A 15,778-nucleotide genomic window follows, 5' to 3' on the forward strand; every position below is an offset into this window, starting at 1 on the left:
CTCGAAATGCTATATCAATCACGATAGTGCAAATTAACTTAAGGCCGAAGCTAACAATTGTAAAGTAATTTCTATCGTAATTAATGATTGTGAGAGAATTAAATAAAACAATACCGTAATGAAATAAACTATGTTAAATGTGTCTAAGATTCAATTGAGATTATAGTAGTTGAATGATCAAACTCTTCTTATGGGGATGACTGTTTTTTTATCAAATTAGCACCAGTTGTTACGGCAAGTGCTGCAACACTGGACAGAATAAATCTGTATCCTCAGCTATTGCATATTGGAAGTCTCATACCCTTAAATCTATTAACAATGACCAGTTGCTAATCTACTCATGGCATGACATTATGATCTTTAGTCTCTCCACCCTACAAGGTGAACACCTATGTCTAGTGTGTCACAAATCTTAACTTCAATTATTGCCCTTATGGGATTCAAGATAACTTAATCCAGGAAACTCAACTTAAGATCAAGTAATACTCTAATAATATCTGCTAAGACATGCTATTTTGCTGCTCTATCTTAACTGAAACTATTAAATGGGTGGTCAACTGAAATAACAGTTATATTCATACAAACTACTAGAGTAAAATGCTACAGCAACAACATAACAACTTATAAGAACATTAAGAACCCAATAGATTATTTGTCACTCAACTACAAGTAAATTTAGTTCATATTCTGAATGAGAAAAATAAACATAAATATATTGATCAAGGGATACATTAAATAATTAAAGGAAGAAGATAAATATAAGTTGAGCACAGTGAAAGACAAATCCAAACAATTCTGCACGATTCTTCAATATTGTCGAAACAACACTCTCCAATTTTGATCTTCTTCTTCTTTCCTTTGAAATTATTCTAATGATAATTCTCTTACCGCCTTTCTATGCGGTGCGTGACTCCCTTTTATATTGCAAATCAGGGTAAACAAAAGCCCATGAGCATGCATGCGTTAAATTAGGAAACAAGCAGATTGCGATTCTGTGGCTGACCCGTGCCTAAGTTTTCTCCCGCATTGCTCCCAAATTGCTACAGCACTGGTTGCTCTAACATCCGCAACCACACTGCATTATTCTTGATTGTGTTTTACTTCTTTTGTGGCTGTCTTCTTTCGTCCTCTTGCTCGTCTAATGCCTCAACATCCCCTCACGAATCAAGACTTTATGAAAACCTACAATTATGCACTTGTTTTTGGCACAAATAACTTTCATTTAAGTAAAACTTATTAAAACTCAACTAAAATGAATGTTTATGCAAAATATAACCAAAATGTAATAAAAACACCTTATTTGATGTTTAAGTGACCTTGATTTAAGTCTAGAAAGGATGTAATAACTCTCATTTCCTAGAGTTATCATATTTCTTTGGAGCACATTGAACTAGACTTACCCATGAGCTATCTGATATTGGGTAAATAATTTTAACATCAAATCATTTAATGATCTCAATCTTTACAACTTCCTTCATGATATGATTAAATCTTCTCTGTTGCTTTATCGAATTGCTATAGCAATCTTCCAGCAGAATCTTGTGCAGGCATATAGATGGACTGATTCCTTTGATATATGCCATTGTCCATCTAATGGTCTTTTTTATATCTCCCCAACACATCCACTAAGTTCTTCTCTTGATCTGCATTAAAAAAAGATGAAATGATTACAGGGAGTGTATTATTGTCAACAAGATAAACATATTTTAAATGTGAAGCTAAATGTTTTAATTCTAGAACAAGTGGTGACTCAATAGAAGGAATAAACAATTTTACTTCCATGTTTGAGAGGTTTGAAGATTCAAAATGTCTGTCAGCCCTTATGGGTTGCTTCTCTCTTAACCATACTATGTCAGCTGCTTCAGGATCTTTATCTTCAAGTTCTTCAAATGTTACAACATTGATTTCCTCCTTACTGCAGCAACTGTGTAATCTTTCAGCTACAGTAAAGTCTATAACACTGATAAAATTACAAGCTTCAACCTCATCAGGACTCTTCATGGAATCCAGCACATTAAATGTAACTCGCTGGTCATGCACCCACATAGTCAACTCTTATTTTTACGCATTAATTAAAATCTTTCCTGTGGGTAAGAAAGGTCTTCTTAGAGTTGGTACTTCTTTGTCTGCCTCAAAGTCCAACACTATGAAATCCACTAGAAAAATAAATTTATCCACTTTTACCAACACATCTTCAATATTCCTTTCTGGATAAGCGTGAGATCTGTCAGTAAGTTGTAAAGTCATTGTTGTTTGCCTAACTTCTCCAACTCCTAATTTCAAACTCTCTAAGCTTCCTTTTCCTTACCAAAATACCTTTCAAGAACTTCACATAATTTGGCATTTGTTCGAAAGTTTTTGGAAAAGGAATGTTGATATGTAGTTGCTTCACCACTTCCAAAAACTTGCTGAATTGCTTTTCTTACTTTTGCATCTTAAATCTTTGAGAGAATGGTGGTGGGTGTCTAAAATGTTATGCTGCAACATGTTGCATTGGCAGCTTCTCTTTTGCTCTACTTTGGTCCGTTGTTGTTGGTGCTGCAGCTTCTTCTTCAACAGGCACTAAATCATACTTTTCTGCAGTTGCTGTAGCTTGGCTACTCTCACTAGGATGCTGGAAAATGGGTTGTTATGGCTCTTCTTCACTTTAAGTTTCCTCTTGGGTTGAAACAAGTTCCACTCTTCTTTTTAGTACACCAACTGGAATATGAACATCATTTCCAGGCCTTAAGTTAATCACTTTGCAATGCTCTTTCTCTTCTCTCCTTGAATCTTTTATGTTGTTGGATAAACTGCCCCGAGGTTTGTTACTCAATGTTGTAGCAAGTTGCCCAATCTAATTTTCTAAATTTCTTAAACATTCTGCTTGACTTTGGACAACCGCTTCATTCTTCACAATGTATTCCTTGAGCCAAGCTTCAAGAGAACTGAGTTGATCATTACTGGTGTTTATTTGCCCTTGATTTTGTTGATGAAATCCAAGTGGTTGAGCAGGTCTATTTTGTCCAATGGATGCTGCAGTATGCTAATTTCGATTGCTCTATAAGACGTTTAAGTGCTGTCTCTATCCAGGGTTGTAAGTGTTTGAATATGCATTGTTTTGATTCTATCTATTAAAGTTGCTTACATAGTTGACTGAGACTGGATTTCCAGAATAATTGTTAAATAAGTGTCCCTCTCCACAATAAACACAAGATACGTCAACGACTTAGTTGACAGTTGCTGGAGCAATAGTCATAGCCTTCACCATATTTTTTAATGAGGTTACTTGGGCTGACAGTGCTATCAAGGCATCTACATTATGGACTCCTGTTGTTCCTCTTGCTACAACTTGCCTGGTTGACGGCCACTGATAATTATTGTTGGCTATTCTCTTCAAAATTTCATAAGCCTCATTGTAAGATTTAGATAACAAATCCTTATTTGTTGAAGCGTCCACCATCAATCTAGTACTTGGATTAAGATCATTATAGAAAGTTTCTAACCTTATCCAGCAAGGAATGCCGTGATGAGGACATCTCCTGAGTAACTCCTTAAATCTTTCCCATGCATCATATAAACTCTCATATTTAAGTTGATGAAAAGATATGATCTCCTTCCTTAATTTTGCATTCTTGGTTTTTTTCTCTTAAAAAGTAAAGGGGGTGGGCAAAGCCTAAATAGATTTTTATTTTCCCCCCTTACTACCCCGAAGACTCGAACTCGAGCGTCAGCTGCTACAACCTTGATGTTGTGACCAACCCGACCATGCCATTGGGGGCGAATTTTGCATTCTTGGTTGGCGGAAAGCATTTCAACAAAAAAATTTGTCAGCCAAATCATTCAACGTGGTAAGGGAATCTGGTGGTAAAGAATTCAACCATGCCCTTGCTTGATCTTTCAAAGAAAATAGGAAAAGTCTTGAGTTTCAATACTTCATAAGATACTCCAGCAATCTTCAAATCATCACCCACTTCAAAAAACAACTTAAGGTATAAAGGAGGATCTTCATATTGCAACCCATTAAATTGCCACACTGTTTGAAGCATCTGAAACATCACGGGTTTGAGCTCAAAATTATCAGCTTGCACTTCAGGTCTAACTATTTCAGGGTTTATGCCTTGAGGAGTCAACACTGCATAATCTCTAATGGCTCTGTCTCTATCATCCGCTATATGAATAACGTTGTTTCCTGGTGGCCCATAAATAATTTGCCCATTCTGACCTTCTTGACCTCCTTGTGCATTCACTGGTTGTATTTCTCCTCGGAGGTTTAAATTCCCCATATTTTGAAAATTATCGATTGCTATAATAGCTTTTAAATTTCTTTGCTCTTTTCTCAATCTCCTTGCAATTCTTTCAATTTCTGGATCAAACTGGAATTCAATATATTTATATTTGCGCATGCAAAGGTTACCTGTCAACAAAATGAAAAAATTAAAATAAAAATAAAAATTAGCACCGTTTAATATTAATTTCACAATCACAATGAGCAATCAATCCCCAACAACGGCGTCAAAAACTTGGTGTGTTCAATCTCTAATGCTATGGGCGTAAATGTGCAAGTGTACACAACAAATAATATACTAATGAGTATTCAGATCGTCTCTATAGGGATTGATGCTATCAGATTTGCTACAGCAACCTTAACAGTGTAATTTTATTTTAATTAAAATTAAAACAACTAATAAAACTAATACACTATTAAAAATGCAATAAATAAAAATGTAGTAAAGAAAATCTCATGTTAAACACAAGGATAAAACCAATGAGAATAGAGTAGTTGAGTAGATAAACTCACTTAATGTTATTGACTATTTTTCAAATACAGTACCGTTGCTACAACATCTAGTACAACACTGGGTTGAATCCCTCATGCATACTTAATTGTCGCCTATTGGATATCTTATATCTAATGCAACCTAAGAGTGACCAATTGTTACGCCAACATTAAATATAACATTAAAACGATCTAGGTTCCCTTTACCCCAGAAGGTGAATCCCGATGTCTAGTTCATCCTTAATTTTAGATCAAGTATAACCCTATTCAAATTGAGATTAACTTAACTTGTGGGAACTCAATCTAAAACTAAGTATTATCTTAATAAGATCCACTAAGTCAAACCATTTTTAGCCTCTTTCTTAGCTAGTATTCCAAAATGGGTGGTTAGTTTAATAGAGAATAAAATTGAATCAATTAAGACAAAATGCTATAGTAAACACAGAGCAACACGCGCATATCAATCAAACATCCATTAAGATTGTTTATCACTTAACCACAATAAAATTTAGTTCATGATTTGCGAAAGAAAAATAAATAAAAGAGTTTCAAACATTAAATATATCCTCATGAATAATAAGAAAACAAGAATATAAGAAAAAGAACTTATTTCTATTTTATTTATGCGATTTCTCCTTTATTAGCCTTCAATCTTTCTCTTGAATTCTGTTTTCTAGTTATTTTTTTGTGGTTTTTCTCTTTGGGTGACGACTCTCTTTTTCTCTATGTGTGTGCTCCTTTTATAGCTTAGAATTAGGGCAACCAGAAGTCTAGGGCACGCAACTTCTAGTTTTGCAAACTCTAGATTTCAATCTTCTGAGTATCTCGTGCGAAATCTTCTCTGTCAATGCTTTAGGATTGCTACAACAATAGTGGTACAGCAACAATGCTACAACATCTACATTGTTCCGACTTGTTTCACTTCTTTTGTAGCCAAATTTTTTCTTATTTTTGCAAGCCTATTGTAGCAGCATTTCTTCCTTAAAGTTTAGCTTCTGGTCAACTACAATTATGCATATGATTTAAGCACACAAATTATTCTAAATCAAACAAAATTTATTAAAAATAAACTAAAATGGATGTTCATGTAAAATATAATTAAAATGCCATAAAAGCATGTTATTTACTCTTAAAGTAATCTTAATTTAAGTTTAAAAGTGGCATGATAACTCTCATTTCATAGAGTTATCACGTGCGTCAGCAATTATCAAGAAAGGTCGACATAGAATAATAGGGATATGCTTATTTGAATCCCGCACTAGTTGAGTGTCAACCATAATAAAGTCAACATGAAAATAAAATTTGTTTACCTAAATGAGCACATGCTCCACAATAATGCGATGTATTTTCATGGAACGATTTGCGGGCTACAACATAACTGAAGTTGTGTGTAATTCTTCCAATCTAAGTTTCACAAATACTAAATAAGGCAAACGATTTACACTAGCTCCTAAGTCTAGCAAAACATTCTCAATTATATGGTTTCTTATAGTAAGTGAGATGGTAGGAGGGCCTAGATCTTTGTATTTTGGAGGAATTTTGTTTTGAGTATGGAACTAGTGTTTTCTGTTAAAAATGCTTTCTTTTGACCATAAGTACATCTCTTTTTAGTGAAAAGGTATTTAAGAAACTTGCCATTAGAGGGATGTTATAGTGTCAAACAAAAGGATGTTAACAAGTACATGCTTAAAGATTTCCATAATCTCACCTGTGGAATTTCATTTTTTGCTTTAGCTAACTTCTAGGGAAATAGAGCTTAGACATGTATTCTTGTGGGCTATTTTCTTTTTTCTCCTTTAGTGATGAGTCCTTAGAGTCTAAGGATAAAACTTAAGTTGTCTTTGTCACCGTCGTCTCCACTTTGTTGTCAATTTCTTTGCCTTTTCGCAAGGTCATGATGGCGTTGACCTTTTCATGCTGCTGGGGTAAACCTGTACTCACCTTATGTAATCCTTTAGGATTGGGCACTAGCCGGTGTGGGAATTTTCCTTTCTCAAGAATTATCGTCAAGGTTCAACTGAAGAAAGAAGTTGAACCACCATCTTTTTAGGGTTCGAAATTAATTGGACTTCGAATTGAGGTGAGCTCTCATCTCATTTTGCAGTTCATCAATTGTTTGGTTTTATTGTTCTAATGTGGTATCAATAAAATTTTTGAGACTTATAAGTAGTTCTGATTGTGATTGTATTGTTTGAATGATGGTTGAGAGCCTTGAGAAGCTTGATGAGCTGATTGCATTAGTAGAGCTGGAACCGCTGTCTTGTTCTCTTGGAATCCTTGAGACCATGAAAAGTTGGGATGATCTCTTCATCCAGGACTATAAGTATAGGAATAAGGGTTATAGTTCATCAATTGTTTGGTTTTATTGGTGTAATGCGGTATCAATAAAATTTTTGAGACTTATAAGTAGTTTTGATTGTGATTGTATTGTTTGAATGGTGGTTGAGAGCCTTGAGAAGCTTGATGAGCTGATTGCATTAGTAGAGCTGGAACCACTGTCTTGTTCTCTTGGAATCCTTGAGACCATGAAAAGTTGGGATGATCTCTTCATCCAGGACTATAAGTATAGGAATAAGGGTTATAGTTCGACTAGTTTCCCATCACATTTACGACATTGGCTTGATCTGTGTATGAATCTTGGTCAAATTGATTGTAGGCATGTGGCTTTGTTGATTTGAAATCTAATGTTATTTGGCGAGAAAGTCCTTCAACTGTTGCTTTGACTTCTTTGATGCTCGATCCTAACTCGCTGATTTGGACTTCATTTACTCCCTTGATTTTTTTTCACATTCATAAATGATCGGCTTCGTTATTGGGAATTATCCGCTTGTTGCTAGATGAAATCCCAAATTTCTTATGTGTTTTTAAACATTAGCTCACTTTCACTTGTTGCTATTAGCCATTCTTGTACATGTGGTAATAATCCCTCCAAGAAATATTAACATTGGTCCATTTTTTGTACCTATGATGTAGACGCTTTAAGAGTAGCACAATGAGTTACTCCCAACCTTTGAAGAACTGCTCGTCTTCCCTCTAAGTAAACTCTGAGATTTCCCTGCAGATAGCATTAATTTTAAGCATTGGGAAGTATATATATTTAAAAACATAGTTACTATTTGTTCTCATGATGTAATACTATTAACAGGCAATGTATTGAATCAAGAACGAGCTTTATCCTTTAGAGAGATGGAAATAATCTAAGCTTAACATCTTTATTTAAAATTTTCATATTTAAAAGTTTGGCAAACAACATGAAAATCATTCGAATCATTGTACGAGTCTTTATTTTTTAAGTCATAGAATGATGTGAGACAATTTAGCACACTAAGTTTTAACTCAAAACTCCTAACAGTTACATTGGGGTATCTTATGCATGTGTGCTCAAATTAGCTAAAGGATTAAAGTAGTCTTTAAATGGCTTCTCTTGTGGTGTTTGTGGTTGTTGTTCCAAATCTATTTCAATTTCAACTACTAAAGCAAATTGTCTTCATGTATGAAGTGTCTTTTCTAATTCAAGATCTATAGGTTTTCAATCATGTGATTCGAATCTTCGACTATGCACGCAAAGAACATGTAAAAGTTAAAAACAAAGCTATTGAAAATAAAGAGATAGGAGAAGTTATGATATAGACTTTATTATATTGTTACACCCTTACTATGAAACACACTCAAAACCTCCACGCAAAGTTATTTAAATAATATTTACAAAGAAAATTAACTTTACAAATTAAAATGACTTACCTCTTCGACAACAATGCCAAAAACATGTTGTATAAGTTTTATTATACTCGCAAGTGCACAAATCTATTGTAGTATAGACTTATGGTGACGAGTCTCGTATGTGTAAAGTTAACTTTCTACGTGTATATGTGAATTGGCTAGAGGTGATTTTTTAGCAATACTTCAGATAAAAAATGGCAGGAATAAATTAAGGATGAAAATAATTAAGATAAAATACTTGAGTCTATGGATTCACACTCAACACTTTATCATTGGCTTAATATTCCTTTTTATTTCCAATTAATTTACAAGGGGTATTTCCACTCCTTAAAAATCTTACTCCAATAAATATAGTATTAAGCACTTAATGTGTCAGAGGGTAATGAACTTCTTCTAAGTGTGTGTCAAGTACAAGTTATGCCAATCCTTATGTTGCCAACATGGCAAAACCGCCTACTAAATAACATAGATACACCCTCTATCAACATTGAGTCAAGATGACCCATAAATATTAGAGCGGAGTTTCTTTCTAATAAATATAGTGTAAAGTGCTCATTTTACCAGACAATAATGATATTTCACTGGAGATTCAGAATACCAAGCGAAATTTAGATAAGATACACTGTCCGTCAACAATAAGTCAAAACAAACACATAAATTAGAGATGCAAAGAAAATGAACTTACAAAATTAAACCCATGGATTATATTGAGGCTTCACTTTCAACCCAAGCTTGAAACTAAATTGACCACTGATAATTTAATTGGGGTCAAAATAGTAATTTTATTAAAATACATAGAAAATACAAGATAGAGTGACAAATATAGAAAACAAAGCTCAAATTTGTATTAAGAGCTATCCAGTTAGGGGGAGCCCCTTATTTATAGAGATAATGAGTAAATCATCGTCATTGGATGAAAACAATCTGAATGCTTAAGATTATGCTAGGTGGCAATATCTGATTGATTGTAATACATCATTTGGTCCAATAACATGTTGCTACGTCATCAATCAACACCACATCATCATTTTTCAGTTCAATAAGATACTACCACATCATCAGTCAATACCACATCATCTAGTAAATGCCACGTCAACTAAGCCCACAAAAATCTTAAAATTATAATTTTGCCCTTTATGCCCTTTCTAAAGTTTTCAATTATTTTGAGGTAAAAACACTATTTGTTTTGTTATGTGACTTCTTGTTAATCGTGAAATGACCAAAATATACTTGAACTACATAAAATACCTAAATTATTGTAACATATGCACTTTAATTTTCTCTAATTAAGTGTATGATTTAATTTTTTCCCTTCGATGTTAATTTTAAAATTTTTCGGACTTGTTATAAATTGTTACAGTGAAGTTGCTACTACTCGATTTTTCCGACATTATGGGTGGAGGTTGTTAAATGTTATGTGTTTATTAAATTTATTGTGTTTGGATTATTTTAAAATTTGTCACGACATTAAATCGAGCCAAATCGAGCACGATTAAAGGGTGGTCTAGTCGGATTTTATTTTCAACACGATTGCGTTATTGGCTTAAATTGTATTAAGCTAAAAAAAAAGAAAAAAAAGAGTCGGTTCTATAAATTGAGAAGGAGGAAGAGAAGGGGGGAGAGAGAGAGAAGTTGACCCGGTTGGACTCGCGAACCCGACCCGACCCGCGAACGTGACCCGGTCGGATCTCATGATTCCGGCCACCCCACCGGCCAATCAAGGTACCGATCTGAAGCTTGGAAGCCGGCCGTCGTTGCCCTGCCATCCTCGTCACAGGAAAACTACTAGAACGCTGCCAATCAACTGAACTGCGGTCACCGTTGACCGACATAGGTAATTTGGTAATTTCACAAAACTTTAGGGTAAATTTATAATTTCCAAAAAATAGTGAACAATTTGGTAATTTGAGATTATAGCAGAGAGGTAATTTGAGATTTCGGGGGTAATTCGGTAATTTACATTGTTAAGGGTATTTTGATAATTTTACACTCCGAGGGTAATTTCATAATTTTCTGACATTGTGGTTATTTTTGTGATTTGAATTGAGGACAGTTTGGTAATTGAAGATTTTATGGATAATTTGGTAAGATAATGATGTTGGGGGCATTTTGGTAATTTTGGCATGTAGGCGTATTTTGGTAATTTTATGCGAACGAGAATAGTTTATAGCGGATAGATATTCATTTAGAGAATTATTATGTATAATTAGTTGTATTTCACATTTATGGAGAATGATTATGTCGTTTCCTTGAATTAAGAGGATCCACAAACGAGAATCAACCCACAGCCGTTGATGATACCGAGTTCGAAAATCGTCACTGTGAGTGGAATATACAAAACCTATTTTCATAGTATATTCTGATTTCACGATACAACACAACATGTTTTGATAATAAGCATTTGATGCTTCGATTTAATGATTTTCTAGAAAATGGATTTTTATCTACGTGTTGATATTTATTATTATTAAGAATGAGTTTGATTAATGATTTTATTATCGTTTTTGAGTAAATGCATGATAATAGGATTGAGTGGATTTGAGATATGTTAAATAAAAAGGAAATGAGATTTCAGATGTTATTATATGTGTATGTACGTGTATAAAAGGTTGTTTGCAAAATTATTGGACGGTACCCTTCCCTTCCAGATACAGTAATACAAATGATATGAGATGAGAGGCGTTTGGGGCCCGTCTGAGCACACATAGAGGTTTTGGGCCGTGTGTTTGGGCGCTTTTGCCTTTTGGGGGCTCATACATGCAATATGATAATTACAGAGATACTGATATTGAGATATAAATGAGATATAGGCCTTTGGGGCCCATCTAAGTACACACAGAGGCTTTGGGCCATGTACTTGGGTGCTTTGTCCTTTAGGGAGCAGTTTATGCATGCATAGATATGATGAGATATATGAGATATGAGATACTGCTTCCCCGTCTATCCGTGTAGCTCCGAGGCATGATGGTTCCCTAATTGTCCGTCCGTTGAGGTCCATATATGATGAGATTATTCCCCTGGGTAATTGTTTGGTGATAGTTTTTGGTATTCAATATTTCATATTATAAGTGATATAATTTCATTGATTTTATACAAATTTATGTAATATTGTTATTTCAGTACATGATTTAAATTAAATAACTTTATTTAAGTTCTTATGATATTTTGATGAGATTGTTTAGGGAAGAATTAAATTAAATTATTTTTTTAGTAAATTTATTTTTGAAAAACTACTATCCACTCACTGAATTTTATACTCTTCCCGTTTTTATTATATTCCCCCCTTCCCCCCCAACAGGAGATTTGGAGGTACATCAGTCGACTTAGCAACGATAGTTAGATTTGAAATTATGGTCACTTGATGGTGTTAGCAATCATAGATGTTTTGTTGGGATATTTTGAATTATATAACTTATTACTTATTTGTGATTAAGGATAAATTATTGTATTCTTGACATTATATTGTTTGAAGGATATTGATATTTGATTGAGGAATTTGGTTGTGGAGGTTGATTGAATATTGTATCATTTTTGGGAGTGTTAATTTTATAAATTGCAGGTTTGGAGATATCATAATTATATAGGAGACTCTAGCGATGTTTTTGGTAGAATTCTTAGATATTAGAATTATTATTAATTCGATTAGGCAATATTAGATAGACTCGTCATAGGGATTCAGAGCGGATTGTTTCAATTATAACAAAACAAACACAATTAAAATTTAACAGACTTAAATATATATAAGTAAAAGTATTAATATGGCTTGTAGTGCAAAATGATGATTTTACCCTTTATAAATATATATTCTCCAGCACTCCACAGCAGTTGGCCATGTCTCAGATAGACAATAAGAAAAGAAATAGGCCGATCAACCAACCTCCTAGTGGATCTACATCTCGAAAGCGTGGGGCTATTACTTCCTCAACCTTCTCTCAATCTTCTGAAGCCTCCTCTTCTTACTTTGTTCCACTTAATAATCCAGGAGCTGGGGAGAAAACAACCTATTAGTTAGTCTTGATTCCATTGAGTACACTCCGAGCCTTTTGTTTGAATCCTTGGCCAGTAAGAGGCTTCATCACAGTGAACTTTAACATGACATGGGTAACCTCTCTTGTTTAAAGAGAGCATTTTCTCACCAAAAATGTCACCAGCCAAAATTCTCAGACTAAGAGGTTCTATATACAGCCTTCATAGGCAATGCGCATAAGGTCGGTCTTTATAATTCTTCTCGAACCCTTTTGTCGTCTCTTTTTAATGCCACTTACTAGTAAGGCTGCTAATTTTAAAAGGCTACAATGAACATGATCGAAGCATAAAATTTGTACCGAGCTCGAAAAGTGAATGTTCGAGGCCAAAGTTGAAAGAAAGAAAGACGCAAACAAGGTGATTCAGTTAAGATTCGAATTGGCTGCCCTCAAATCCATCCACGAGTCTCTCAAGTTAGAGGTAGCATCAACAATGGGGTAATTAAGAACAAAGACGAGGAGTTGTTTCACTAATAAAAATAGTTCAAAGATAGTTACCAAAGCCATTTTAACGCTTACCTCTAGTTAAATGAGCTTAGGCAGGTGAAGGATGGAGATTTCTTTGTTAGGTTAATGATTGCAAGAGGGTGATGGCCATCCTAAATGGGATCTAAAATTTATGGATGATTATTACTCTAAAGTCCAGCAGCCTATTGATTTTGACTTGCCTCAAGATCATAAGAGAGTCAGCAACGGTGATGAAAAACCGACAGCCTAGCAGAATGATCCAATTCGTGATTTTCCCTTATTTGCTCTATTAGCTGATATTTGCAACTGGTACTAGACTCATTGGCTGGAGTGTAGCTGAAGAAAGAGACGAATCCTTCTTAAACATTCCCCTATTGGCTTCTATCTACCTTAATGGCATCCCAAAAGATAATAAGTCCCTTGATTATGATGTTTCCAACTTTTCCTATCGGTGCTTTGCATGTTGCCTCTTGCTACTAAACTTTTCTTTTGGCATATAGTTCGTTTAATTTGCACTTCTTTGTGTATTGTTTTCCACTACGACTTCTTGCAATATTATGCTTTAAATTCGGTAATTTTACTGTTCGATAGTGATGACCCTATTGATTTTAAAAATGCTTGCTACAAATTCTTTATTGTTGGTTCACTTTATTCAAGTAGTAAATGGTTCATAATCATTATCACGTTTGCCCATATAGGAGTAATTTACAGTTTCTCGTATTGTCAATTTGATGATAATGACCAGCGCTTTATTTGTCTTGTTGCTCAGATGAAAATAATTCATGCCTCAAATCATTATTTAGATGGCATTGACTTACATTTATGCAATTTATTGATCAACCATGACAAAGTCCCATTTACCCGTATTTATTACTCGAACGGCAATTTTTTGCATTTTCTGCATCATTGCCCAGATGGATAATTCACGCTTCACATCATTACTTGAATGGCAACGATTTGTGCTTATGCTGTTACTCAAGTGGTAGTAATTCATGCCTTTTTGTCCAAATGTGGGCAATTCACGTATGCACTTTAAGTTTAGATTGGTATAATCAGCTGATTATCCTATTCCTATTGAAATATCTCATGATCATCTGCACATTGGCCAGAGAGAATAATTCATGATTATCTATGAATCATTGGATGGGTGATTACATCCCATGCATGTTGCACTCTGTTTGGAGGGTGATATTTTTGCATCTCAGAAGGCGGTATACTTTGAGCTCATTTGCAAACTGCTCGAAAGGTAATATAATTCGTGCCTCAGAGAGCAGTATAATTCACGCTTATTCACACACAACTTAGAAGGCTATATAATTTATGCTTATTTGCGCAATGCTAAGAAGGCAGTATATTTCTTGCCTCAGAGGGCTGTATAATTCGTGTTTCTTCGCACATTGCTCAAAGGGCAATATATTTCATGCCACAGAGCCTATCTTAAATTATGTCGCATAGTGTTAATGGCATCGGGGTGGGGTCTGAAGCCGCAAATGGTAAAATAATTAACAAAAACTTAAAAGACATTCTCCTTGCTTAAACTTTGCCTCCTAGTGATGGCGGCATCAGTGTGGGGTCTAAAGCCATCAACAAAATATGAGCAACAACTAGCTTATTACTTCTAACACTTTGAACATTACAACCCTTCAGCTGGTCATCTTCCAAAGCAAATCGTTCCTATTACAAAAGAAAATAATAAATAAGGCAAGAAAGTCTAAGGTGTTCTGTATTTCAAGGGCATGTTAGGTGCTTTCCACCCACTCCAACCAGAATATATGTTCTTGAGGTCACTTCCTTAATGACTTTGAATGTACCTTCCCAATTGAGTCCCAATGCTTTTTCTACTCGTACTATTTCTTTTTCCTCAAAACTAGGTGTCCAAGTTGAAAACTTCACACTTTAACTCCGGCGTTGTAATACCTGGCAATTGGTTTTTGATATGCCGCCAGCCTTTTTGCAATATTTCTCCTTTCCTAAATCAAATCCTTTACTACCTCCAACAGCTCTTGGTTTTCCTTCTTTCGGTAACATATGATCCTCTGCATATTTAACCCTACCACGACCAGAGCTACGACATCGGTGCCAAATTCTAAGGAGAAGGGAATTTCCCCCGCTGACGTGCATACTGATGCCCGATAAGTTCACGTCGCAACTAGTAATTTTATGTCTCACAACCTTTCAGATTTTCAAACCTAATTTTTAGATGGAACTTAATGATCTTGTTAACCGCCTCTACTTGTCCATTGGCTTGTGGATGAGAAGGAGATGAGAGTGCATTTGTTATCCTTAAGTTGAAGTAGAATTCTCTAAATTTGGAGTTGTTAAATTGTCTATCATTGTCGAACACAATAGTATGTGGGTTGCCAAACTGCATGTTATTGCCTTCCACATAAAATGTGTACTTCGTTCCTTCGTGATCCTCACAAGTGGTTCTCCCTCAGCTGATTTCATGAAGTAATCAACTGTGGCGTACTTCACTTTTCACTTGGCTATTAGAACAGGGCCGATTAAGTGTAAATGGCCCCACACTTATTCCTTATTGTGTAAATGGCCGTGGAATACTTATTGGGGCTAACATCTGAGGTGGTTGCCTCGGAACAGCTGTGTTCTTCTAACACTTAACTCACTCTGAGAAAAGTTAATATAATCATTTTCCAAAGTTGGCTAGTAGTTCCTCTGTTCTACAATTCTCTAGGCTAGCGACTTGCCTGACGCATGATTGCCACATACTCCTCCATGCACCTCTCTCAAAACATACTATGCCTTTTCTGGCTAGACATATCTTAAATAAGGCATCAAGAAACCTCTT

The 15,778-nt window shown here is 34.9% G+C and overlaps 1 non-coding gene across 1 annotated transcript; it reads left to right on the top strand.

Moving 5' to 3' along the window:
* Positions 1–3,500: 3,500 nt before the first annotated feature.
* On the top strand, positions 3,501–3,607 carry LOC112096632. Its single transcript, XR_002904529.1, has one exon. It is a non-coding gene; the product is annotated as a small nucleolar RNA R71 (small nucleolar RNA).
* The last annotated feature ends 12,171 nt before the right edge of the window (positions 3,608–15,778 follow it).

Source organism: Citrus clementina, unplaced genomic scaffold, assembly GCF_000493195.1.
Source record: "Citrus clementina cultivar Clemenules unplaced genomic scaffold, Citrus_clementina_v1.0 scaffold_8, whole genome shotgun sequence".
NCBI classification, from domain to species: Eukaryota; Viridiplantae; Streptophyta; class Magnoliopsida; order Sapindales; family Rutaceae; genus Citrus; species Citrus x clementina.